This window comes from Palaemon carinicauda, chromosome 1 (genome assembly GCF_036898095.1).
Source record: "Palaemon carinicauda isolate YSFRI2023 chromosome 1, ASM3689809v2, whole genome shotgun sequence".
Lineage (NCBI taxonomy): Eukaryota > Metazoa > Arthropoda > Malacostraca > Decapoda > Palaemonidae > Palaemon > Palaemon carinicauda.
This window is the reverse complement of record NC_090725.1, coordinates 132,814,061-132,841,677: the sequence shown is the minus strand read 5'-3', so window position 1 is coordinate 132,841,677 and position 27,617 is coordinate 132,814,061. Positions and strand designations below refer to the sequence as shown.

At 53.1% G+C, this 27,617-nt stretch overlaps 1 protein-coding gene across 3 annotated transcripts in view; it reads left to right on the top strand.

The window, feature by feature from the left end:
- The window catches only part of Ctu1 (Cytosolic thiouridylase subunit 1), a 196,901-nt gene that overhangs the window by 3,125 nt on the left and 166,159 nt on the right, over positions 1-27,617 (top strand). The gene's annotated exons all lie outside the window — the stretch shown is intronic.

Here is a 27,617-nt window from a genome sequence, read left to right as displayed (position 1 = left end):
CTCTGTGTACCATACGTCAACGTTGGTAACACTGTGTATTATTGGTAACGTTTCTAATGTTGTCGTTCGCAGTACAATCGTAAGAGAAGTGAGCTAGCCGAATTGGTTGATCTGTTTGTTTCCGATTGAAATGAACATCAAATTCTGTTAAATCACGTTATTTACTATAGGAAAACATATATTTTCTTTTTGAAATCTCACCCTGTAATACAATACAAAATTACCTTAAAAATTACGCTCACTTCGAAAATGACACTCGTTCCTGTCGCAAATGAATAGTTTCAGAAATATATATATATATACATCTATATCCTACGATAATGGGGGACCCCCAGTGGGAACTCGGGGTTTTGGGTGGGGAAACTATATATAATCGTAAAATAACCCTTTTGTTCTCTATACATTACCTTCTTGAATGTATGATAATCAGAGGAAAATACAAAACAGTATATCTGGATAAACTTTGGAGGCGCCGTTGCAAAGATTATCTCGTGAAAAAATACAGTAACCAGTGCTGCCAACGTCTGATGAAGATCAAATGTTAGCATTCCATGCTAACATTAGCACCCGTACGTTCGTGTATACCAGTTTTCGACCTGCGCAAAAACCCTGCCCCCTGCGCAGAAGCTTTTCCCCCTCCTATTACTCGTTTTATTATCCGATACCTTTTAAAATCATCTCATTTTATATTCTCATTCAATATTATTTATCACACATTCCATTTTAACTTCCTATATGGGGTTTATTTCTTTTGTTATTTCCTTTTCACTCCCCGGTTTCACATAAATACTTGCTCTGGACTAGTTTCCCTATCCAGTTCATTAATGTTAAAATCATCTCATTTTATATTCCCATTCAATATTATTTATCATACATTCCATTTTATCTTCCTATATTGTTTTTATTTCTTTTGTTATTTCTTTTTCACTCCCCGGTTTCACATAAATACTTTCTCTGGACTAGTTTCCCTGTACAGTTCATTCATGTTTACCCTCTAGACTCCGTTGTTTTTCCGTTAACCAATCACGAACCGATACGTATTCAAAGTTTACACAAGGGGGTTGTCAACTGATATTTCCCTACCCCCTTCCTTTATCTCTTTAAGTGGTCTGTTCATACCCCTTCCACCAAATCCTTTTCCCTTGAAACCTTTGTCCTAGTAAGGTGTCCGCAATTTCAAGTGAGGTTTATTTTTTCGTATTTTGCGATGGAGGAAGTTATAGATACTTTTAACGGCTGCAGTATTCCGTACCTAAAATCATTTGCTAAATTCCATGGTGATTTTTATGATTCTTCATCCAATGTTGATAATTTCCTGAAAGCACACAACGTAATTCCTCAACTCTTACAGTGCCCCAAGTGCCGTTCCCTCCTATCTTACAGGAAAGACATTCACGTGTTTTATTGTAATACCGAAACAAACATACCTAAAATAAAAAAGAAACGTCTTTGTGGTTATACCGTTACTTCTTATAAAGGTACATTTATGGGAAAAAGTCATCTACCCCCATGGAAGATATTATTTGCAAACCACTTTTTACATAAACATTGGGATGGTAAGTCATTCCTCAATAGTCATCATATGTGTTTTGTGACCGGGGAACTCCTAGGTTAGGTTAGGTGGGTTTGTTAGGTTCAGTGCCCTTTTTGTACTTTTTGTATATTGTGTAAAAGTTATATGGAAGAATTATTTAAAATACGTATGGAAATATCTAACTTTACTATCGATAGTAATGTCACCGTACCATTGGTAACTCTGTGTATCATTCGTAATATGGAGAATTTTACTGTTCTCAGTAGATACCTGAGGTTTGTGACCTGTCATACTACTAGGTTAGGTTAGGTGGGTTTGTTAGGTTCTGTGCCCTTTTTGTACTTTTTATATATTGAGTAAAACTTATATGGAAAAATTATTTAAAATACTTATGGAAATATCTAGCATTGCTATCGCTAGTAATGTCATTGTGCCGTTGGTAACTCTGTGTACCATACATCAACGTTGGTAACACTGTGTATCATTGGTAACATTGCTAATGTTATCGTTTGCAGTACATTCGTAAGGGAAGTTACACCGTTGAACAAGTGCTTATATTTAAATATTTTAACACAACATATATGACAACAGTGATTATATTTAACCATTTTAACAGAAAATATATGTTTTCCTGTAGGAAATAACCTGATTTAACCGGTTTTCACCTTCATTTCATCTTGACAGTAACCAATTCGGCAACTTAAAGTTAGCCGAATTGGTTGATCTGTTTGTTTGCGGTTGAAATGAAAGTCAAATTCGGTTAAATCACGTTATTTACTATAGTAAAACATATTTTTCAATATTAAACTTAGCCGGTGATCATATAAGCTGTCAGCTCTGCTGCCCGACAGAAAAACCTAAGGACAAAATACGCCAGCGATCGCTATACAGGTGGGGGTGTACATCAACAGCACCATCTGTCGAGCAGGTACTCAAGTACTCCATGTAAACACAGAACCAATTTTCTCTCTGTCGTGCCACCGGCAAGACCTACTAAATACTCTGTTGCTTACTGGATTGATTTTCACAGATTTTGGTGAAGTACTCATTTCTAGTTATTAGCTTTCGCTTTGCAGAGGTTATCTTCAATACTTCCTTGCATTCTTTGATTGAATTTTGGATTATTTGTTGACGACTTGGATAGATTTTGAATTTCCCCTTTGACTAATTCAAGATGGCTGACCCTTCTCAAGTCCCTAAATACAGGAAGTGTAGTGCTAGGGACTGTTCAAGGCGTCTTCCGAAGGCCTCTATCGATCCGCACACCATTTGTTCCAATTGTCGGGGTAAATCCTGTCAATGGGAAGATCGGTGTGAGAAATGCGTTGGGCTTTCGGAATTCGATTTTCTCGAATTCCTTAAATATTCACGTAGGCTAGAGAGAGATAGAGTCAGGAGGAGTTCATCTCGCTCAGTTGATTTTTCCTCTCCCCATGCCCCACAACCTATTCCTTCCCCTGTAGTGGTTGCTCCTGATCCCCCTTCTAGCACTCAACAACCTTCGATGGCAGATATGATGCGTGCCATCCAGGCTCTGGGTGAGAGAGTCGAGTCATTGGCGAGTGACCGTAACCAACTCATGGCAGACGTCAGGGAGTTGAAGGGTAAGAGTGCAGTGGGTAGTGACCTAGTGAGTGGAAGTGTTGTGAAAAGTGTTAGTGTTGCGCTTGAGGGTGCGTCTGTTCGTGCCTGTCGTCCTCCCAGTCCGGGACCTCTTGCAAGCTCCCAAGCCCAGGGGAGAAGCAATGTCGTACGACCAAAGGGTTCGACAGGCTTTAATCAGCGGACAGACGTTCCCTCCGTGGTTTCGGACGTATCTTGCCAAGATCGCCCCACCCACAAGAAGACGAGAGAGCCCATTTATTCCTCGTCTGCGGAAGATGTTTCTCGGCAGAAACAATGGACCAAGGTCTCACGACCTCTCAAACGCAAGGTCCCTTCCGCGCAAGTCCAACGGCCCAGTTGTAGCCACTGGGTCAGTTCGGACTCGCTGCAGTCTTCAGATGACTGCACACCTCCTAAGAGAGGCAAAGCGGTACCGCAACAGGCAGTAACACCGTCTGTTGCCGCACCTGCTACTGTAGACCCTAAGTGGGCTTTGCTGCAGACCATGCAGACACAGTTGTCATCGTTAATGCAGGACTTTCGGGCGGAGAAGGTTGACGCTGCACCCGTTAGCCTACAACCAACCACGGTTGTGCGTCCAGTTGACGCTGAGGCTACCTTCTCCCGCACTCCAGCTGTGAGAGTCCCGCCACCCATGCGCACTGTACCCTGCCAGCCGCATGTTGACGTTCGCCGACGCACGGAACCCTCCGTTGACGTTCGCGAGTTACAACAACAACAACCTAAGTTGTTTTGTTTTGACGCGGTGCGTCAACCTCCGCAACCCACTGTGGTTACCCCTACTCGCCCACAGCAGACTATACAGTTGGGAGTAGACGCTTTGCGCCCCCGCGCAGCTATGGTTGTTGCCTGCTCTCAGACTGACCAACAGTTCCATGACGTTGCGTCCAGTGCAGTCACGCATGCACCCGTGCTGCCGGACTCAGCTGACCAGCCAATGCCTACTCCTTTGCCGCTTCCTCTTCAGCATTCAGACGATGGACTCTCTGATGATGACGACGCTGCACACCTTGACGACCCGCACACGGACATCGACGAACCCAAGACCACGCCTCCCTCCCTGGACTTTAGAAAAGTACTTGCACTGTTCAAGGACTTGTATCCAGATCAGTTTGTTTCTGCGGCCCCACGCTCACCTCCATCTGAGTTCGCTTTAGGCACGCAGTCATCCGCGCCTGCCTTTACGAAGCTCGTCCTCGTCCGCTCGTCCAAGAGAGCTTTAAGGGTGTTGGGAGATTGGATGCAGTCCAAAAAGCACCTGGGGAAGACAGCATTCTTGTTTCCCCCTGCGAAACTCGCTTCCAGATCGAGCGTCTGGTATGCCACGGGAGAAGTTCTCGGCTTGGGAGTTCCTGCCTCTGCCCAGGGCGACTTCTCAAGTCTAGTAGACTCTCCCCGCAGGCTGGCCATGAGACGCTCCAAGATTTGTTGGACTCCTTCAGATTTAGATCATCTGATGAAAGGAGTGTTCAGAGCGTTCGAAGTGTTTAACTTTTTGGACTGGTGTTTGGGAGCGTTGAGCAGGAAGACCTCCCCTTCTGACAAGGAAACTTCCATGCTCATTATGTCCTGCATGGACAAGGCCATACGGGACGGTTCCAGTGAGCTTGCGGCTTCGTTCGTTTCCGGGGTCCTCAAGAAACGAGATAACCTTTGCTCCTTCTTGTCAGCGGGAGTAACACAATGTCAGAGGTCGGAGCTTATGTTTGCTCCTCTCTCGAAGTGCCTTTTCCCAGAGGAGTTGATCAAGGAGATTGCTGCCTCCTTGATTCAAAAAGACACGCATGACCTAGTTGCGTCATCTGCACGCAAAGCCACCCCTTTGCCTTCCGTGTCTCGACCAAGGATGGATACTCCAGCGTCAAGATTTATTCCGCCCTTTCGTGGCAGAGCCTCCAGCAGAGGAAGTGCTCGTGCCGAAGGGAAACGTGGGAGCAAGAAGAAAGGTACCAAGTCCTTTAGAGGCAGAGTCTGACTGCCACCTTCTTCAGACAGCAGTGGGAGCCAGACTCAAGAACTACTGGCAGTCCTGGGAGAACAGGGGCGCAGATGCACAATCTGTGAAGTTGCTCAGAGAGGGGTACAAGATCCCATTCTTGCGCAAGCCCCCTCTAGCAACGACTCCCATCGACCTCTCTCCCAGGTACAGAGAGGAGGACAAGCGACTAGCTTTGAAGCAAGAGGTGTCTCTCTTACTAGAAAAGGGAGCGGTAGTCAAAGTCCGGGACCATCAATCCCCGGGCTTCTACAACCGTCTCTTCTTAGTGGTAAAGAAGACAGGAGGGTGGAGACCGGTGCTAGACATCAGTGCTCTGAATGTCTTTGTCACCAAGCAGACGTTCGCCATGGAGACGACAAAGTCTGTTCTAGCAGCGGTCAGGAAGGAAGACTGGATGGTCTCTTTAGACCTCAAGGACGCTTACTTTCACGTCCCCATCCACCCAGAATCCCAACCTTTTCTAAGGTTCGTTTACGGGAAGGTTGTCTACCAATTTCAAGCCCTGTGCTTTGGCCTAAGCACGGCGCCTCTTGTCTTTACGAAACTGATGAGGAATATTGCCAAATTCCTGCATTTAGCAGACATCAGAGCCTCCCTCTATTTGGACGACTGGCTTTTAAGAGCTTCGTCCAGTCGTCGCTGTCTGGAGAATCTAAAGTGGACTCTAGATCTGACCAAGGAATTGGGTCTCCTGGTCAATATGGAAAAGTCCCAACTGGTCCCATCCCAAACTATAGTGTACCTAGGGATGGAGATTCACAGTCAAGCTTTTCGGGCTTTTCCGTCGGCCCCCAGAATAAGTCAAGCCCAAGGATGCATCCAGAACATGCTAATGAAGGACCGATGTTTAGTCAGACAGTGGATGAGTCTGATAGGGACGCTTTCATCACTGGACCAGTTCATTGCGTTAGGGAGACTGCACCTCCGTCCCCTTCAATTTCACCTGGCTGTTCACTGGAGAAAGGACAAGACGCTAGAAGCGGTCTCGATCCCTATTTCCGAGAAGATGAAGTCATCACTGACCTGGTGGAAGGACAACATCAACCTCAGAGAGGGTCTGCCACTGACTGTTCAGACCCCCAACCACGTTCTCTTCTCGGACGCATCGGACACGGGCTGGGGTGCGACATTAGACGGTCGGGAATGCTCGGGCACCTGGAACTCGGAGCAAAGAGCGTTACATATCAACTGCAAGGAGCTACTGGCAGTTCATCTGGCCTTGAAAAGCTTCAAGTCCCTCCTTCTAGGCAAGGTGGTGGAGGTGAACTCCGACAACACCACGGCCTTGGCGTACATCTCCAAGCAAGGAGGGACCCATTCTCTGAAGTTGTACGAGATCGCAAGGGACCTCCTCACCTGGTCAAGAGATCTAAACCTGTCTCTAGTAACGAGGTTCATTCAAGGCAACATGAATGTCATGGCGGACCGCCTCAGTCGGAAGGGTCAAATCATCCCAACAGAATGGACCCTTCACAAGAATGTATGCAAGAGACTTTGGGCCACATGGGGCCAACCTACCATAGATCTCTTTGCAACCTCAATGACCAAGAGACTCCCAAATTATTGCTCGCCAATCCCGGACCCAGCAGCAGTTCATATAGATGCCTTTCTACTGGATTGGTCCCATCTAGACCTTTATGCATTCCCCCCGTTCAAGATTGTCAACAAAGTACTGCAGAAGTTCGCCTCTCACGTAGGGACAAGGTTGACGTTGGTTGCTCCCCTCTGGCCCGCGAGAGAATGGTTCACCGAGGTACTGCAATGGCTTGTGGACGTTCCCAGAACTCTTCCGCTAAGAGTGGACCTTCTACGTCAGCCACACGTAAAGAAGGTACACCCAAGCCTCCACGCTCTTCGTCTGACTGCCTTCAGACTATCGAAAGACTCTCGAGAGCTAGAGGCTTTTCGAAGGAGGCAGCCAGGGCGATTGCTAGAGCAAGGAGGACATCCACTCTTAGAGTCTACCAGTCGAAGTGGGAAGTCTTCCGAAGCTGGTGCAAGTCGGTATCAGTATCCTCAACCAGTACCTCTGTAACTCAAATAGCTGACTTCCTTTTATATCTGAGGAAGGTAAGATCTCTTTCAGCTCCCACGATCAAGGGTTACAGAAGCATGTTGGCAGCAGTCTTCCGTCACAGAGGCTTAGATCTTTCCAACAACAAAGATCTACAGGACCTCCTTAAGTCTTTTGAGACCTCGAAGGAGCGTCGTTTGGCCACACCAGGTTGGAATTTAGACGTGGTACTAAGATTCCTTATGTCAGAAAGGTTCGAGCCGCTACAATCAGCCTCCTTTAAAGATCTCCCTTTAAAGACTCTTTTCCTCGTCTGCTTAGCTACAGCTAAAAGAGTCAGTGAGATACACGCCTTCAGCAGGAACATCGGATTTTCATCTGAGACGGCTACATGTTCTTTGCAGCTTGGTTTTCTAGCCAAAAACGAACTACCTTCTCGTCCTTGGCCGAAATCGTTCGATATTCCAAGCCTTTCTAATTTGGTTGGAAATGAACTAGAAAGAGCCTTGTGCCCTGTGAGAGCTCTTAAGTTCTATTTGAAACGGACTAAACCTTTACGAGGACAGTCAGAAGCTTTATGGTGTGCTATTAAGAAACCTTCTTTACCTATGTCGAAGAATGCAGTTTCCTATTATATTAGACTGTTGATACGAGAAGCTCATTCCCATCTGAATGAGGAAGACCATGCTTTGCTGAAGGTAAGGACACATGAAGTTAGAGCTGTCGCAACTTCAGTGGCCTTCAAACAAAACAGATCTCTGCAGAGTATAATGGACGCAACCTATTGGAGAAGCAAGTCAGTGTTCGCGTCTTTTTATCTTAAAGATGTCCAGTCTCTTTACGAGAACTGCTACACCCTGGGACCATTCGTAGCAGCGAGTGCAGTAGTGGGTGAGGGCTCAACCACTACATTCCCCTAATTCCATAACCTTTTTAATCTTTCTCTTGAAATGTTTTTCTTTATTGTTGTTTTTGGGTTGTCCGGAAGGCTAAGAAGCCTTTCGCATCCTGGTTGATTTGGCGGGTGGTCAAATTCTTTTCTTGAGAAGCGCCTAGATTAGAGGTTTTGATGAGGTCCTGAGGATCGCGAGGCTCAGTAAGGAAGACGTACTTAAAAAGGCAGAGTAATTGTTCAAGTCGTCTTCCTTACCAGGTACTTATTTATTTTATGTTTGTTATTTTGAATAACTGCTAAAATGAAATACAAAATACTTAGCTCTTAATAATGTAAACATGTAATGCTGGTCTCTACCCACCCCCCTGGGTGTGAATCAGCTTATATGATCACCGGCTAAGTTTAATATTGAAAAATGTTATTTTTATTAATAAAATAAATTTTTGAATATACTTACCCGGTGATCATATATTAAAAGACCCTGCCTTCCTCCCCAATAGAGACCCAGTGGACCGAGGAGAAAATTGGTTCTGTGTTTACATGGAGTACTTGAGTACCTGCTCGACAGATGGCGCTGTTGATGTACACCCCCACCTGTATAGCGATCGCTGGCGTATTTTGTCCTTAGGTTTTTCTGTCGGGCAGCAGAGCTGACAGCTTATATGATCACCGGGTAAGTATATTCAAAAATTTATTTTATTAATAAAAATAACATATTTTCTGTTCGAAATCACACCCTGTAATACAATAGAAATTTACCAGAAACAGGTGTTTCCTATTGAAAAATTTCCATTTTCTTCGAAAAAGACAGCTATTTTCCCCGGAAATAAAATCCTAATCATTTAAGAAATAATGATAGTATGTGTAGTTAGCATGTGCAGCTCAGCATCTACCACATGCCGGTACATAGGAGCAAAAACCATTAGTTTTCTTTAAATATCACCGTTCTTAGACGGTCTGATGGGTTTTTGGTTTAATTTGCTGTTGAAATGAAGATCAAATTCAATGAAAGCATATTATTTACTACATGGAAAAATTTTTTTTCTGTTCAAAAAGTTGGTTCCATCTGTAACTATAATTTTACCAAAGAACTAACTTTAGTCAGTTCTAATGGATTTTGCTCTGCTGTGGCTTGTGTCGCTCGCATAAAAAAAATGAAAAATAATTAAAAAAAACATTACACCACTGCTTCTATGTGTTGGTAAGCGGTACACGTTGAGCTGTGCTCGCAAACCCTGTGGGTCATTTCGGGGATATATTTTAATACTTCTAAAGGTTTTTGCTCCACCGTGACTTGCTGTGCTCGCAAAATTAACATTACATCATTATTCTTATGTTGAGCTGGGCTCGTCAACCCCATGGGTCTTTATATTGTACAAATAATATTTTACCATATGTATGAGATGTGGAAGGTTGGGGATCATCGTCACCATGAAATTGATCCATAGGTTTCATATAATCATAAGAGTGGCCATTACATCTGGGTACAGAATGATCCATGACAGAACAGACACATCAGAGAACAAAGCAATAACCATAAAGGTAGTAGGTTGGCCAGGGCACCTGCCACCCGTTGAGATACTGCCGCTAGAGAGTTATGGGGTCCTTTGACTGGCCAGACAGTACTACATTGGATCCTTCTCTCACTTTCCCTTTACCTAGACATACACCAAATAGTCTGGCATATTCTTTACAGATTCTCCTCTGTCCTCATACCCCTGATAACATTGAGATTACCAAACAATTCTTCTTCACCAAAGGGGTTAACTACTGCACTGTAATTGTTCAGTGGCTACTTTCCTCTTGGTAAGGTAGAAGAGACTTTAGCTATGGGAAGCAGCTCTTCTAGGAGAAGGACAATGCAAAATCAAACCATTGTTCTCTTAGTCTTGGGTAGTGCCATAGCCTCTGTACCATGGTCTTCCACTCTCTTGGGTTAGAGTTCTCTTGCTTGATGGTACACTCGGGCACACTATTTTATCTAATTTCTCTTCCTCTTGTTTTGTTAAAGTTTTTATAGTTTATATAGAAGATATTTATTTTGATATTCTTAAAATATTTATTATTTCCTTGTTTCCTTTCCTCACTGGGCTATTTTCCCTGTTGGAGCCTCTGGGTTTACAGCATTCTGCTTTTCCAACTAGGGTTGTAGCTTAGCAATTAATAATAATAATAATAATAATGATAGTAATAATGACCTGCGACGTTGTGTAAGTCATACGAAGATGTGTCATAAAAAAAAAAAGAGAAACATGGCCAAATATGGTCAGTTTCCATATACAGTATATGTGCTGTGATTTGTTAACAAGAAATGAAATGATAAATATAAGGCATCTCAGAACACAACTTGTCTAAAGTAACTCGTTATTTTTTTTGGCCGCTGCAACCTTACCATCCTTGTGAGGCAAGGCTGGGAGTTGTGGGGAGCCTATAGGTCTATCTTCCGAGTCATCATCAATCATTGCCTGGTCCTCCTTGGTTCTAGCTTGGGTGGAGAGTGGGCTTGGGCGCTGATCGTATGGTTGTTCTGTAACTGGAATACAAACCACGCTATTTAATAGGGGTATTACTTTCAGCGTAGCTGAAATGACGAGCCATTAATTTTTAACGAGGGTTAACTACCCACACCGCTAGTTAGCGGGGGTAGGGAGGATAGCTTGCTACCGCTCCCCTTCACATACCTGTGATTGAGCTCATTTTTGTTTTCGGCTCTGATGGTGAACGGTCGTTTCCGCTCTTCATCCTCGCCGACTTTTGGCAGCCATTGACGCCATTTTGTTTTCTCTTTTTCTCTTAAAGTGTGTGTGAAGTTGACTTCTGCGACCATGCGCACCTGCCCTGGACTCTCCGGCCGCTCTTTTGGAACATATATGTCGGCGGTCGAGACTGATCCTCACGCCCTTTGTCCTTCTTGCAGAAGTCAACGGTGTGACAGTGTCAACAAGTGTAGGGAGTGGTCTTTCTCCCAGTGGGAGACGTTTTCGTGACGGTGGAAGAAGTCCAAACGGGATATTTCTCCTTCGAAGGTTGCTTTGAAGGGAGAAAAACCCAAGGCCTCTTCTTCCGTCGCCCAACCCTGCGCCGAAGCTCGTACTCCGTCGGTCTCTTACGAGAGGCCGTCGAGTAGTAGCGTAGACCAAGTTGTTTCCGACCAACCCCGGGTCTCGAGAGATGAGGTTGCTTCCCCTAGCGAAGCATTGCCACCTCTTCCCCCGGGTGAGGCCTTGTCACTAACTTCCATTTTTCAGATTTGGTCCTCCTTGGGACTCACGGGTTCGCCCTCCAAGGAGGCCCTGCTCCAGTTCATCCACATGGCTGCTTCTGTTAAGCAATCATCGTCGCCGTCATAGGTAGATCCCCTGACTTTTGTCAACGCTGTTGTGTCAGAGGTGTCTCATGCGGCGTCATCCTTCTCCTCTGCCACTCCAAACTCTACAACTGTATCTGGCGCCTTAGTTTCCCCCGTTCCTGACCATCCTCCAAAGGGGAAACTAAGTTCATCATCGGTCTCTCTGCTAGTGTTTCCCTCCGTCGGGGGAGTTCACTTATAGAGACTGCTGACGGTCAGCTTGCTGATAAACGGCTCCCAAAGGACGCAGCTGTCGGAAGGCTCTCCTTCCTCTTCGCCTTAGAGGTCTCCCTTCACCAGTAATGAAGAGACACCTCTTTGGTTCAACGTCATCACTGCAGTGCCCTGCAGAGGAACCTCCGTCAGACCTTCATTCATATATCATTGCACCTGCAACCAGTCTTGTGACTTCGGTCCTGGACCTCTCTGCAGATCGTTCGTGATCTCCTTCGGTGGATGGTCGTCCTTTCAAAGGACACGTCGACCATCCATCCAACAGACCTGCCGACCTTCCATCGCTGTTCATGTCGCCTGTAGAGCCTTATGTAGCTCCTCCAAAGTGCGCAACTGCGCGCCATCATTCTCGCCCTGCACACCACGCACCTATGCCCTCAGACCAGCGCTCACCAGCAGCTCGTCAGTCTATAATGCTTCGGCGCAGCTCTCAACCTGCTCGCCCTCACAAACGGCAGCAGCCTCACGCGCTTGCGCGCCAACATGCACTTACACGCCATCGTTCATCTGCACATCAGCGCTCTCCACGATCACCTGCGCATCCTGCATGCACATGCCCAGGGTCGTCCACGGGCCAACACACCACAGCGCACTTGCGCTCTCCTGCGCGCCCATGATTTCCTGCTCTCCTGCACCTACGGGCCCACAATCTCCTACGCGCCAGCACTCCTGTGCACCAATTCTCTCCTCTGCGCCAGTACTCACCTGCGCGCCAACGTTCTCCAGCGCGCTAGTGCCCTCCCGTGCGCTAACATGTGCGCCCTACATCGCCTGCGTGCCAGCGCTTTCCATCATGCCATATTGCGCGCCAAGCAACGTGCCAACAGATACCTGCGCGTCATCACTCTCCAGCACACAAGTCTGTAGGTGAAACGACAACCACGTTACTGCCCTCACCTGCACGCCAACTTTCACCAGCGTGCCAGCGCTCGCTAAAACATGTGCACTCACCTTCGCGCCATCTTTCTCCCGCGCACACACAGAGATGCGTGCGCGCGCTATCTCCCTCCTACAGACATGTGCCAACACTCTCCCGCGCGCTCGGCAATACTCTCCTGCGCGCGCTCGCCAATACTCTTCTGCGCGCGCTCGCCAACATTCTCCCGCGCGCTCGCCAACATTCTCCCGTGCGCTCTCCAACATTCTCCCGCGCGCTCACCAACATTCTCCCGCTCGCTCGCCAACATTCTCCCGCGCGCTTGCCAACATTCTCCCGCGCGCTCGCCCGCCAACATTCTCCCGCTCGCGAGTGCCAACATTCTCCCCCCCGCGCGCGCGAGCGCCAACATTCCCCCTCCCCCCGTGCGCGAGCGCCAACATTCCCCCCCTCCCCCAGCGCGCGAGCTCCAACACCCCCCCCTGCGCGAGCTCCAACATCCCCCGGCGGGTGAGCGCCAACATCCCCCCCCGCGTGCGTGAGCACCAAAATCCCCCCCCCCGCGAGCGCCAACATTCTACCACCGCGCACAAGCGCCAACATTTCCCCCCTACGCAAGCGCCAACATCCTCCCCCGCTTGCGCCAACATTCTCCCCACGCTCGCGCTCGCGCCAACATTCTCCTCCCGCTCGCGCTTGTGCCAACATTCTCCCCCCGCTCGCGCTTGCGCCAACATTCTCCCCCCCACTCGTGCTTGCGCAAACATCCCCCCCCCGGCAAGCGCCAACATTCCCCCCCCTGCGCGAGCCCCAACACCCCCCCCCCCCCCGCACGAGCGCCAACCCCCCCCCGCGCGAGCGCCAAACCCCCCCTCCCGCGTGAGCGCCAAACCCCCCCTCCCGCGTGAGGGCCAACCCCCCCCCCCCGCGCAAGCGCCAATACCCCCCCGCGCGAGTGCCAATACCCCCCCCCGCGCGAGTGCCAATCCCCCCCCCCGCGCGAGTGCCAATCCCCCCCCGCGCGAGTGCCAACACCCCCCCCCCCCCGCGAGCGCCAACACCCCCCCCCCCCGCGAGCGCCAACACCCCCCCCGCAGCGAGAGCGCCAACACCCCCCCCCCCCCGCAGCGAGAGCGCCAACACCCCCCCGCAGCGCGAGCGCCAACACCCCCCCGCAGCGAGAGCGCCAACACCCCCCCGCAGCGCGAGCGCCAACACCCCCCCGCAGCGCAAGCGCCAACATTCTACCCCCGCGCACGAGCGCCAACATTCCCCCCCTCCCCCGCTTGCATCCCCCCGCTTGCATCCCCCCGCTTGCATCCCCTCCGCTTGCATCCCCCCCCGCTTAGACCCCCCCGCTTACATCCCCCCCCGCTTACATCCCCCCCGCTTACATCCCCCCCCCCCGCTTACATCCCCCCCCGCTTACATCCCCCCCCCGCTTACATCCCCCCCCCCGCTTACATCCCCCCCCCCCCCCCGCTTACATCCCCCCCCCCCCCCCGCTTACATCCCCCCCGCTTACATCCCCCCTGCTTGCATCCCCCCGCTTGCATCAATATTCTCCCCCCCGCGCGCGCTTGCGCCAACATTCTTCCCGCTCCCGCTTGCGCCAATATTCTCCCCGCGCGCTTGCACCAACCTTCTTCCCCCGCGCGCGAGCGCCAACCTTCTCCCCGCGCGCGCGAGCGCCTACATTCTCCCCCTGTACGTGAGCGCCAACATTCTCCCCCCCCTGCATGTGAGCGCCAGCATTCCCCCCCGCGAGAGCCAGCATTCCCCCCCCCGCGAGAGCCAACATTCTCCCCCCGCGCGAGCGCCAGCACCCCCCCTCCGGCGCGCGAGCGCCAGCACCCCCCCCTCCGGCGCGCGAGCGCCAACATCCTCCCCGTGCAAGTGCCAGCATTCTCCCCCCCAAGCGCCAACATTCTCCCCCCAAGCGTCAACATTCTCCCCCCCCGCAAGCGCCAACTCCCCCCCCGCGCGAGCGCCAACATTCTCCCCCCCTCCCACGAGCGCCAATATTCTCTCCCCCCCGCGCGAGCGCCAGCCCCCCCCCACGGTGGGTCAACATTCTCCCCCCCTGCCCGCGAGCGCCAACATGCCAACATTCTCCCCCGCGCGAGCGCCAACATTACGCGCACCAACAGACACGAACACAGATGCATCATCCGGCAAGGTCGCCATTGCCTCATTCCCCCTCCCCGCAAGCGCATACCATCGCCAACATTCTCCCCCGAGCGCGAGTGCCAATATCCCTCCCGCGCAAGCGCCAACATTCTCCCCCTGCGCGTGAGCGCCAACATTCTAAACCCCCCCCCCCGTGAGCACCAACATTCTCCCCCCGCGCCAGTGCCAACATTCTCCCCCTCTCCCCCTCGCGCCAGCGCCAACATTCTCCCCCTGTGCGCGAGCGCCAACATTCACGCCCCCACCTCAACCCCCCCCGCCTCAAACCCCCCCCCCCCCGGCGAGCGCTAACATCCCCCCCACCGTGAGAGCGCCAACACAACATTCCCCCCTCCCGCGCGAGCGCCAAAACAACATTTTCCCCCCGCGCGAGCGCCAACACAACATTCTCCCCCCCGCGCGAGCGCCAACATTCTTTCCCCCCCGCGCGAGCGCCAACATTCTTTCCCCCCCCCCGCCCGCACGAGTGCCAACATCCCCCTGCGCGAGCGCCAACATCAGCCCCTGCGCGAGCGCCAACATCCCCCCTCCCCCGCCCCGCGCAAACATTTTCCCCCCTGCGTGCAAGCGCCAACATTCTCTTCCCTGCGCGTAAGCGCCAACATTCCCCCACCCCCCTCCCCCGCGCGAGCGTCAATATTCTCCAACCTTGTGTAAACATTCTCCCTCCCTCGCGCGAGCACCATCATCCCCCCACCCCCACCCGCGAGCGCCAACATTCCCCTCCCCCCGCGCGAGCGCCAACATTCTCCCCCCCCTCTCCCCCGCGCTTGCCAACATTCTCCCGCGCGCTCGCCCGCCAACATTCTCCCGCGCGCTCGCCCGCCAACATTCTCCCGCGCGCTCGCCCCGCCAACATTCTCCCGCGCGCTCGCCCGCCAACATTCTCCCGCGCGCTCGCCCGCCAAAATTCTCCCGCGCGCTCGCCCGCCAACATTCTCCCGCTCGCGAGTGCCAACATTCTCCCCCCCCGCGCGCGTGAGCGCCAACATTCCCCTCTCCCCTCGTGCGCGAGCGCCAACATTCCCCTCTCCCCCCGTGCGCGAGCGCCAACATTCCCCCCCTCCCCCAGCGCGCGAGCTCCAACACCCCCTCCCCTGCGCGAGCTCCAACATCCCCCGGCGGGTGAGCGCCAACATCCCCCCCCTGCGTGTGTGAGCACCAAAATCCCCCCCCCCCCCCCGCGAGCGCCAACATTCTACCACCGCGCACAAGCGCCAACATTTCCCCCCTACGCAAGCGCCAACATTTCCCCCCTACGCAAGCGCCAACATTTCCCCCCTACGCAAGCGCCAACATCCTCACCCGCTTGCGCCAACATTCTCCCCCCGCTTGCGCTTGCGCCAACATTCTCCTCCCGCTCGCGCTTGTGCCAACATTCTCCCCCCGCTCGCGCTTGTGCCAACATTCTCCCCCCCGCTCACGCTTGTGCCAACATTCTCCCCCCCCCCTCGCGCGAGCGCCAACCTTCTCCCCGCGCGCGCGAGCGCCTACATTCTTCCCCCGTACGTGAGCGCCAACATTCTCCCCCCCCTGCATGTGAGCGCCAGCATTCCCCCCCCCGCGAGAGCCAGCATTTCCCCCCCCCGCGAGAGCCAACATTCTCCCCCCGCGCGAGCGCCAGCACCCCCCCTCCGGCGCGCGAGCGCCAGCACCCCCCCTCCGGCGCGCGAGCGCCAGCACCCCCCCCTCCGGCAAGCGAGCGCCAGCACCCCCCTCCGGCGCGCGAGCGCCAACATCCTCCCCGTGCAAGTGCCAGCATTCTCCCCCCCAAGCGCCAACATTCTCCCCCCAAGCGTCAACATTCTCCCCCCCCCGCAAGCGCCAACTCCCCCCCCCCGCGCGAGCGCCAACATTCTCCTCCCCTCCCACGAGCGCCAATATTCTTTCCCCCCGCGCGAGCGCCACCCCCCCCCCCACGGTGGGTCAACATTCTCCCCCCCCGCTCGCGAGCGCCAACATGCCAACATTCTCCCCCGCGCGAGCGCCAACATTACGCGCACCAACATTACGTGCACCAACATTACGTGCACCAACAGACACGAACACAGATGCATCATCCGGCAAGGTCGCCATTGCCTCATTCCCCTCCCCGCAAGTGCATACCATCGCCAACATTCTCCCCCGAGCGCGAGTGCCAATATCCCTCCCGCGCAAGCGCCAACATTCTCCCCCTGCGCGTGAGCGCCAACATTCTAAACCCCCCCCCCGTGAGCGCCAACATTCTCCCCCCGCGCCAGTGCCAACATTCTCCCCCTGCGCCAGTGCCAACATTCTCCCCCTCTCCCCCTCGCGCCAGCGCCAACATTCTCCGCCTGTGCGAGAGCGGCAACATTCACGCCCCCACCTCAACCCCCCGCCTCAAACCCCCCCCCCCCGCGAGCGCTAACATCCCCCCACCGTGAGAGCGCCAACACAACATTCCCCCCTCCCGCGCGAGCGCCAAAACAACATTTTCCCCCCGCTCGCGAGCGCCAACACAACATTCTCCCCCCCCGCGCGAGCGCCAACATTCTTCCCCCCCCCGCCCGCACGAGTGCCAACATCCCCCTGCGCGAGCGCCAACATCAGCCCCTGCGCGAGCGCCAACATCCCCCCTCCCCCGCCCCGCGCAAACATTTCCCCCTGTGCGCAAGCGCCAACATTCTCTTCCCTGCGCGCAAGCGCCAACATTTTCCCCCCCCCCCCGCGCGAGCGTCAACATTCTCCAACCTTGTGCAAACATTCTCCCTCCCTCGCGCGAGCACCATCATCCCCCCACCTCCACCCGCGAGCGCCAACATTCTCCAACCTTGTGCAAACATTCTCCCTCCCTCGCGCGAGCACCATCATCCCCCCACCTCCACCCGCGAGCGCCAACATTCCCCCCCCTCCCGCGCTAGCGCTAACATTCTCCCCCCCTCTCCCCCCGCAAGCGCCAACATTCTCCCCCGCGTGCGAGAGCGCCAACATTCTCCCCCCCCCCCCGCGAGCGCCAACATTCTCCCCCCGCGAGCGCCAACATTCTCCCCCCGCGAGCGCCAACATTCTTCCCCGCGCGTGAGTGCCAACATCCCCCCCCACGAGCGGCAACTTCCCTCCCGCGCACGCGCGAGCGCGAGCGCCAAAGTTCACCCCCTTTCCCCCGGCGAGCGCTAACATCCCCCCCGTGCGAGCGCCAACACAACATCCCCCCCGCGCGAGCGCCAGCACAACATTCTCCCAACCCCCCGCGCGAGCCCCAACACAGCATTCTCCCCCCCCCGCGCGAGCGCCAACATTCTCCCCCCCCCCCCCACCGGCGCGAGTGCCAACATCCCCCACCCCCTGCGCGAGCGCCAACATCCGCCCCTGCGTGAGCGCCAACATCTCCCCCCGCACGAGTGCCAACATTCTCCCCCTGCGCGCGAGCGTCAACATCCCCTCTCCCCCGCCCTGTGCCAACGTTCTCCTCCGTGCGCGCGAGCGCCAACATTTTTCCCCCTGCGCGCAAGCGCCAACATTCTCCCCCCTGCGCGCAAGCGCCAACATTCTCCTCCCGCGCGTGAGCGCCAACATTCTCCAACCTCGCGCCAACATTCTCCCTCCCGCGCGCGAGCGCCAGCATCCCCCCCCCCCCACCCGCGAGCGCCAACATTCCCCTTCCCCCGCGCGAACGCAAATATTTCCCCCCCCCCCCGCGGGAGCGCCAACATCCCCCCCCCCGCGTGAGCGCCAACATCCCCCCCCGCATGAGCGCCAACATCCCCCCCCCGCATGAGCGCCAACATCCCCCCCCGCATGAGCGCCAACATCCCCCCCCTCCGCGTGAGCGCCAACATTCTTTCTTGCGCGCGATCGCCAACACCTCCCCTCCCCCGCATACGCGCGAGCGCCAACATTCTCGCGCGCATTTCTTATCTCCGCGCTCTTGCGCCAAACTTCTCCCCCCGCGCGCAAGCGCCAACCTTCTCTCCCCGTGCGCGAGCCCCAACCTTCTCCCCGCGCACGCGATCGCCAACATTTTCCCCCGTACGTGAGCGCCAACATTCCCCCCCCCTTGCGTGCGAGCGCCAACACCCCCCCCCCCGCGCGAGAGCCAACATTCTCCCCCCCGCACGAGCACCAACACCCCCTTCCTCTGGCGCGCGAGTGCCAACACTCGCCCCGCGCAAGTGCCAGCATTCCCCCCCCAAGCGCCAGCATTCTCCCCCCCAAGCGCCAGCATTCTCCCCCCCACGAGCGCCAATATTCTCCCCCCCACGAGCGCCAATATTCTCCCCCCCGCGCGAGCGCCAATATTCTCCCCCCCGCGCGAGCGCCACCCCCCCACGCACGAGCGTCAACATTCTCCTCCCCGTGCGAGCGCCAACATTCTCCCCCCCGGCGCGAGTGCCAACATCCCCCCCCCCCACCGCACAAGCGCCAACATCCGCCCCTGCGCGAGCGCCAAAATCCGCCCCTGCGCGAGCGCCAGCATCCCCCCCCCCGCACGAGTGCATATAATCTTCCCCTGCACGCGAGCGCCAACATTCTCCTCCCCGGCGCGAGTGCCAACATCCCCCCCCACCGCACGAGCACCAACATCCGCCCCTGCGCGAGCGCCAAAATCCGCCCCTGCGCGAGCGCCAGCATCCCCCCCCCAGCACGAGTGCCAACAATCTTCCCCTGCGCGCGAGCGCCAACATCCCCCTTCCCCCGCCATGCGCCAACATTCTCCTCCGCGCGCGAGTGCCAACATTTTCCCCACCCTGCGCGCAAGCGCCAACATTCTCGTCCCTGCGCGCAAGCGCCAACATTCTCCCCGCACGCGAGCACCAACATTCTCCAACCTCGCGCCAACATTCTCCCTCCCGAGCGCGAGCGCCAGCATCCCCCCACCCCCCACCCGCGAGCGCCAACATTCCCCTTGCCCCGCGCGAACGACAACATTCTCCCCCCCCGCGCGAGTGCCAACATTCCCCCCCTCCCCCCGTGTGGGCGCCAACATTCTTCCTTGCGCGCGATCGCCAAAACCCCCCCCCCCCCTGCCCCCGCGCACGCGCGAGCGCCAACATTTTCGCGCGAATTACTCCCCGCGCGTGAGCGTCAACATTCTTGCGCGCGAGCGCCAACATTTCTCCTCCGCGCGCGCAAGCGCCAACATTCTCCCCCGCGCGCGCAAGCGCCAACATTCTCCCCCTGCGCGCAAGCGCCAACATTCTCCCCGCGCGCGAAAGCGCCAACATTCTCCCCTCCCGCGCGCGAAAGCGCCAACATTCTCCCTCCCCGCGCGCGAGCGCCAACATTCTCGCGCGCATTTCTCCCCGTGCGCGAGCGCCAACATTCTCGCGCGCATTTCTCCCCGCGCGCGAGCGTCAACATTTTCGCGCATTTCTCCCCGCGCGCGAGCGCCAACATTTCTCCCCCCGCGCGAGCGCCAACATTTCTCCCCGCGCGCGAGCGCCAACATTTCTCCCCCGCGCGCACAAGCGCCAAAATTTTCCCCCTGCGCGCAAGCGCCAACATTTTCCCCCGCGCGCGCGAGCGCCAACATTCTCTAATCTCGTGCCAACATATTCCCTCCCGCGCGCGAGCGCCAGCATCCCCCCACCCCCACCCGCGAGCGCCAACATTCCCCTCCCCCCGCGCTAGCAGACTCGGAGTTGACCCTTCTTCGACACCGAGACAAACTTCTGGGACTTTGCCAAGATCTAGGGATCATGATAAATCTCGAGAAGTCCTCTCTGCTTCTTACTCAACGACTGGTATATCTAGCCATGATCTTGGACACCAATCTCCACAAAGCCTTCCCATCAGACGAAAGGATAGCAAAGTTGAGGAGGGTCGCAGATCCTTTCCTCAGACGAGAAGAACTCCCAGCTCAATCGTGGTTACGTCTCCTCGGTCACCTTTCATCCCTGGCCCGTCTAGTTCCGAATGGTCGCCTCAGGATGAGATCCCTACAATAGCGACTCAAGTCTCGGTGTAATTAGGGACACGATTCCCCAGACGTCGTGGTCCCTATGGGCCCTTCGGAACAGACGAATCTGCAGTGGAAGGTGACAGACGAGAACCTACGGAAGGGAGTGGATCTTCTTGTCCTCCCCCCGGATTTGATGCTGTTCTCGGACACCTCAAAGAAAGGGTGGAGGGCCCACGTTCTGAACCACAGGACCTCAGGCCTGTGGTCAGAATCAGAAAAGTGCCTCCACATAAACCTGCTAGAAATGAAGGCCGTCTTCCTGGCTCTTCAACAGTTCCAACAATACCTGGCGGGCCACTCCGTGGTGGTGATGAGCGACAACACCACAGTAGTGGCTTACATCAACAAGCAGGGAGGTACCTTTTCAGAGCAGCTATCCCATCTTGCAATAGAGATACTGGGATGGACCGAAGCCCACTCGATTCCACTATCAGCTCGCTTCATTCCAGGCAAGAGGAATGTGCTCGCCGACAGTCTGAGCTGGGCATCCCAGATAGTGATTACCGAGTGGTCTTTGGATCGTCTAGTAGCCAACGAAGTCCTGACTTTGTGGGGTTCCCCGACTGTGGATCTGTTCGTGACAGCGTTGAATTTCAAGCTTCCGCTGTACTGCTCTCCAGTCCCGGACCCCAAGGCACTCTGGCAAGATGCCTTCCAACAACGGTGGGACAACATCGACGTCTACGCCTTTCCCCCGTTCTGTCTGATGAGAAGGGTACTCAACAAGACCAGAATATCGGTCAACCTTTCAATGACTCTGATAGCTCCACTATGGACACGTAGAGTGGTTTCCGGATCTTCTGCAGCTCCTAACGGAACTCCCGAGAGAACTCCCTCCACGATGCGAGCTACTCAAACAACCACACGCCAACATCTTTCACAAGGCTGTGGCCTCGCTTCGGCTTCACGCCTGGAGACTATCCAGCACCTCCTCACAGAGAGGCTTTTCGCAGCAAGTTGCGGAAAGGATGTCTGGACACCTGCGAAAGTCATCCGCAGGAGTCTACCAGGCAAAGTGGAGAGTTTTCTGTGGTTGGTGTTGTGGAAGGGGTATCTCTCCACTCGATGCCACTATTCCAGCAATAGCGGAGTTCCTTGTGCATTTGCGGGAAGAAATGCGCCTTTCAGTCTCGGTAGTGAAAGGCTATCGCTCAGCCTTAAGTCTTGCCTTCAGACTCAAAGGAATGGACATTTCCTCTTCGCTAGAACTTTCCCTACTCATACGGAGTTATGAACTTACCTGCCCTCAGTCAGAAGTGAGACCTCCTCCATGGAACGTGGTTCGAGTTCTTAGGTCTCTTAAGAGGCCTCCCTTCGAACCATTACGCCAGGCTTCTGATCGCCACCTGACTTGGAAGACGGTGTTCCTACTTGCTCTCGCTTCGGCCAAGCGAGTCGGTGAACTTCATGGTCTCTCGTATGACATCGCCCATCCAAGGGGATGGGGGGAGGAAACGTTCAAATTCGTCCCTGAGTTTGTTGCCAAGACTCAGAATCCAGGAGTGCCGGACCCTCGGTTTGACTCTTTCCGGATCTCGAGTCTCCGTTCTGTAACAGATGACCCAGACCATCTCCTTCTATACCCAGTAAGGAGTATGAGGCTCTATCTTAAGAGAATAGCTGCAGTTCGTCCCCAGGTGCAAGCACTGTTTGTTAGCACCGGGAGGACAAAGAGAAGGGTCACTAAGAATACCATCTCAGCCTGGATTCACACGGTTATCCATCATTCCCTGAATCCCGACCCTTCTCCGTCACGTCGCCCTAGAGCACATGATGTCAGGGGCATAGCTACGTCCCTGGCTTTCAAGAAGAACTACTCAGTGACGCAGGTTTTACAAGCAGGGGTATGGAAGCGTCAAGACGACCTTCACAGCCCACTACCTGCAAGACGTGACCCATAGGAGGCCTGATACGTTCTCTATCGGCCCTGTGGTGGCTTCACAACAGCTGGTTTAAACCTGAGGCTCCTTAATGGACAAGTAGCAGAGGGTTGAGGGCATTGTTACCCGGTTTTAATCTGCATGAATGAAAAGGTATGCCTGGCCCTTATTCTTTTCTTCATTCTCCCCTCTCTTGGGGGAAAGCAGCATCCTGGGTTCTCTGCACAGCTGACCTCAAATCACTGCAGGTAAACCATGTTCCCTTGTGTTCCTAGTATTAAGTTAATACTGTCACGTCCCCATACCCTGACGAGGTGGTATTGGGAGAGTCCGAGCCTTAAAGTTACATCTAAAGGACTATAGGTCACCTTCCTAGGACGAGTCACACTTACTTTCTTCACACACAAGCTTATGTAGGCCGCGGCCTTTGCAGAGCAAAGCGCTAGCGAGGTGCAGGGGTTCCTTATCATTGAGTGCTGACACACTCAGACACTGAGTCCCCGGGCAAAAAGCCAAAAGCCAGTAATGGCAGGGACTTACCACCCTACCTAAGGGCTAAGTCCTAACTATACAAACCTTAGCTATTTAATCAAACTTACCCGCCAGCCCTGTCCCCCGGAAATTCCTACCTCTAAGCAAATTGAGCTCTCACAGGTGTGTGTGAGGGGGGAGTAGCAAGCTACCCCTCCCTACCCCCGCTAACTAGCGGTGGGGTAGTAAACCCTCGTTAAAATTATAATGGCTCGTCATTTCAGCTACGCCGAAAGTAATATCCATATTAAATAGCTAAGGTTTGTATAGTTAGGAAAAATACAAATTACCTAACAAATTTGTCATGTATCTACCCATGACAGTCTCTCCCTGGGAATGGTCGAGCAGAAGCTTAGACCATTTAACACCAGGTTAACCTTGGGGTTCAAGGGGCAGAATTGCTTCCCCTGGAGAAGCGGCTCTGTCCCTCTATGGCAGCGCCTGATTTTTTTCTGATATCTTACAGGTCTGGCCACCACTGGGTATGGCTGGTCCCCCGTCGAAGGAGGCAGGATTGGAGCTTCTCCATCTGGGTGCTTAGAAGAAGTGGACACCTGCTTCCTTGGAGGTGGATCTGTCACCGACGAGTGCTGTCCTTGGCAACCCCGAAGTTTCTCCCACCTCGTCCGCAGAAGGGTCTCCCCCTTTGCCTTCACCTGCTAACGCTGAAGACAACGCTCCCCCCTTGCTGAGCCAACTCTTCCGTCGGGGGTGGAGCAAAGTCTGAGGTGAGTCTCTCCTGTGGGTAGTTGTCTCTCTCGTCCATGAGTGACTCAGTTCCAGAGATCTTCCAGAGACAAACTTAGATCTCCTCTGACCCCATTAGACAATTTATTTCCCCTGAGGTAAGATGTCTCTTCAGTCAAGGACCAGTCAAAAAGGTTAAGCATGAGAGAGACAACGTCCTTAACAAGACAACACAGGTGTGTGTGGGGGGTTGCCATTACTACCGCCTACACCCCTGCTAACCAGCAGTGGGATAGTTATACCTCGCTAAAACTCCTATTGCTAGTCTTCCAGCTTTGCCGAAAGTATATTAAAGTATATTTCCTAATAAAGAGCAAAAGTGCTTGTATTAGTGACAGAACAAATCCAGTTTCAGGAGTGAAACCGGTTGGAAAGCAAGCACAGGGTAGAGACCTAGTCTTATTAAGCTTAGAATATGGCAACCCCCACCCCTGTAAGTAAGTATACAGCTCATATGATAGATTAAGTGGGAAATATTGGGTTAGGTAGTGCTCTTGTGTTTGCTTCTACTTTAAGATGAGAAATTTGGAAGTAATTTGTATTTTTACTAACAATACAAACCTTGAGCTATTTATAGGGATAGTACTTTCTGTGAAGCTAGAAGACGAACCAAAAGACTATTAGCGAGGGATAACTACCCAACCCGCCAGTTAGCTGGAGGGGTACGGGTAGCCGGCTACCCTGCTAACTCGCATACCTGGGTTAAGCACCCACTTTGCTTGCAGGCAGGACTTCTTGGGGGACAGGTGCTGGCAGGCCAATTTGTTTAAATTGCTCTAGGTTTGTATCGTTAGGAAAAATACAAATTACTTTGAAATTTTTCATTTGTTCCGTTACTATACAAACCTTTGCTATTTATAGGGATAACCTAACACTTAGGAGGGTGGAAGTTCGAACCAACTGGCGTTTGGCATTGACCTAGGGTTTTCTTCGTACGAGCTTAGTGTGTAACTTGTAGGAACCCTTGCACCTCGCTAAATTATAGTGCTATACACGACTAGTGGCCTATGTAAACGATGTGTTTATGATGCAAGCAATGTGACTGGTCTAGGTAAGAGTTTTCCAAGTCATAGTAACTTTTGAGAGTACCAACTTACTCCAGGAGAAAAGACGAATTAATATGTACTGTATCGCATAGAGTGATTTACGCTGTTCTCCCTGTACTTCTGTACTATACAACACGTACCAAGTGGGCAAGTGAGGTTATTAAGTACTTAGATTGGCGAGTGTTGGGTTAGGCGCAAACATATGAGTAAATGTTGAACTCCCTCAACTGTCCATTATGGTGAGAGGGGGTTTAGCTCGTAGATGTTGTTGGGGGATGAGATGGATTTAGGAGGGTACAAGGATCGTCGTCGGTGAGAAGGGAAGCTTGTAGATGGTGGCATTCCTTGACCTCACTGGGAGAGGAGTTAAGAGCGCTAGAGATAGGGTTCGGCATTCTTTGTCAAGTTTCTCCATTGTATCTTGGAAAAGGAACGATGAAGTTAGTAACTCCGAAGGGATACTGTATAGCCTAAAAGGGGTTTTTTTCCCCTGTAAGAGGTTACCACCCCTGAGGTACCAATCCCGAAAGATCTGGTCTCATCAGATGTCGGCAATAACCCTTAAGAGTTAAGGTGTTTGAGACTCGTTGATGGAAGCCAGGGACCGCATGGGGTCTTGTGGCAGCTAACAAGACTCGTTTTGTACCCTGAGGCTTTTGGAGAGAAGGCAGTCTCTCGTGCAGGAGTGAAAGGCGACCAACCCCTAATTTTGCTGTTGGTGATTCTACCCGCAAGCGGGAAGATTACTGTCCGTCGAAGGTGGAGGGCAACTGTCCCTCGGAAGGGAAAGTTGTCCAACACTTGGTGAAGGTTAACTTTCCCTCGATGGGAAGTTGTTCATTCCTCTTGGAGGCAGACCTCCTGGCAGCACTCTCGGCTTCCCGTTAACTAGATGAGCTCAAGTTGAAGGTAGGCATCAAGCGCTGCCTATCACGATGATCGCTGGTAATCGTCGTCTTGGAATCCTCTTTTCGCACGTCGTCTGCTTACCTGTCAATTCTGCAACAGGGACTGGACGAGCATGCTGGTTGGACAAGCGAAGATTGAAGATCACCAATCCGAGGGGCTAGAGAAGGGCATAGACAATTCCAAGCAATGGAAAGATATGAAGACTCTCCCGAAGAACTGGTCATCAAAAATCATTGATTACCCAATGCTTCAGATGAGTGTGCAGGATGCAATACCATCTCCATCTCTACCCCTATGAGATCTTGATCCCTTGCTGGGGTACCTGATGATGACCCATTGGTGTGAGTCTGGAGTTAGATGAGTTCCAGGCTTATGACTGAAAAACTCTGACGGTGTGTTAATGAAGTCGTGGTGTATTAAGAAGGTCATTTCCCAAATTGCGGGAAAGAAAGACTCTAATGGCGAGTAACTCGTCTCTCTTGCTTCCTCCACCTTTCATCAGGCAGAGGAAGTATTACAATATCTTGCATGATGATCTCTCGCTCTTGCCATTGGATCCAGCTGTGTTTGCCTTTTCTCAGTGAATGTCTATTGACAGGTGGCAGCTCAACAGGCTACGTTCCTGGATGCAGAGGTTTGCTAAGGCATTTATGTGTTGACTACTGGTGGGCTCTATTGGATATCTGACCGACATTGAGGATTTGTTGGATCCAAATAAGTTGCATCTTTGAAAAGATGCAAGTATCATTTCAAAATTCCAGGGGCAGGTGCTCCGTCTTCACAACTCATCAGTGGAGGGTCGTTCCCTGTTCTGCACAGAGGACATTAGTGTAATGCTGTTGCGGAGAGCTGTAGCAAAGAGAGTCAAGACTCCCTTCTCCATAGGGCGGTGACATCTCGCCCCCAACTCTTCGAATCCTGCACCAAGGCCGTTCCCAGTGCAGGGCACAAGAAGATGGGTGGCACATCCACGCAGTCCGACCGTAAGAAGCCAAACTCCAAGCAGTCCTTTCATGACAAGGGGGAGAAAAGGCAGAGGTGGCAAATGTGGTCGCTCCCGCTAAGGTGCTTTCAATCGTTCTGCCTCGCCATCGGTGGAGGAATGCCTGAAGCACAGGTGGTACAGGTGGGAGATCATTGGGGACAAATCTTGGACGGTCTCTATCCTCCAAGAGGGGTACCACGTTCCATTCACTCTCTCACCCTCCTCTGACTCTGCATCCAGTAATATCACATTCCTTCACGAAGAGATCAGCGAAGGATCTCGCCCTTCAAATGCAAGTCCAGACCATGTGTGGGAAGGGCGCTCTCTAAGAGGTCCTTGGCTGGTCTCCAAGCTTCTACAGTCAACTCTTTCATAAAAGAAAAGGCATCTGGAGGCTGTAGACTGGTCATCGATCTCTCAGGTCTGAACGAGTTTGTCCAACAGTGTCCGTTCAAAATGGAGATGGCAGAAACGGTCAGACAGGCTGTCAGATCTGGTCACTTCATGATGGCACTGGATCTAAAAGATGCATACTTCCAGATTCCAATCAATCCAAGTGTCAAGAATGTACTCAAGATTCATACTACACGAGAAAATTCACCAGTTCCAGGTGCTGTGCTTCAGCCTGTCCACAGCACTTCAAGTGTTCATAAGAGTGTTCACTTTATTTTCATCCTTGGCCCATGCCAATGGCATTTGTCTGCTTTGTTACCTAGATGACTGGTTGATACTTGCAGACTCAGTGGAGACCCTTTTCCTACACTGAGACAGACTACTCACCATTTGACTTGACCTGGGGGCTGTGGTAAATTTTGAGAAGTCTTCTCTCCAATCTTCACAGAATCTGGTATATCTTGGGATGCAGATAAACACCCTCG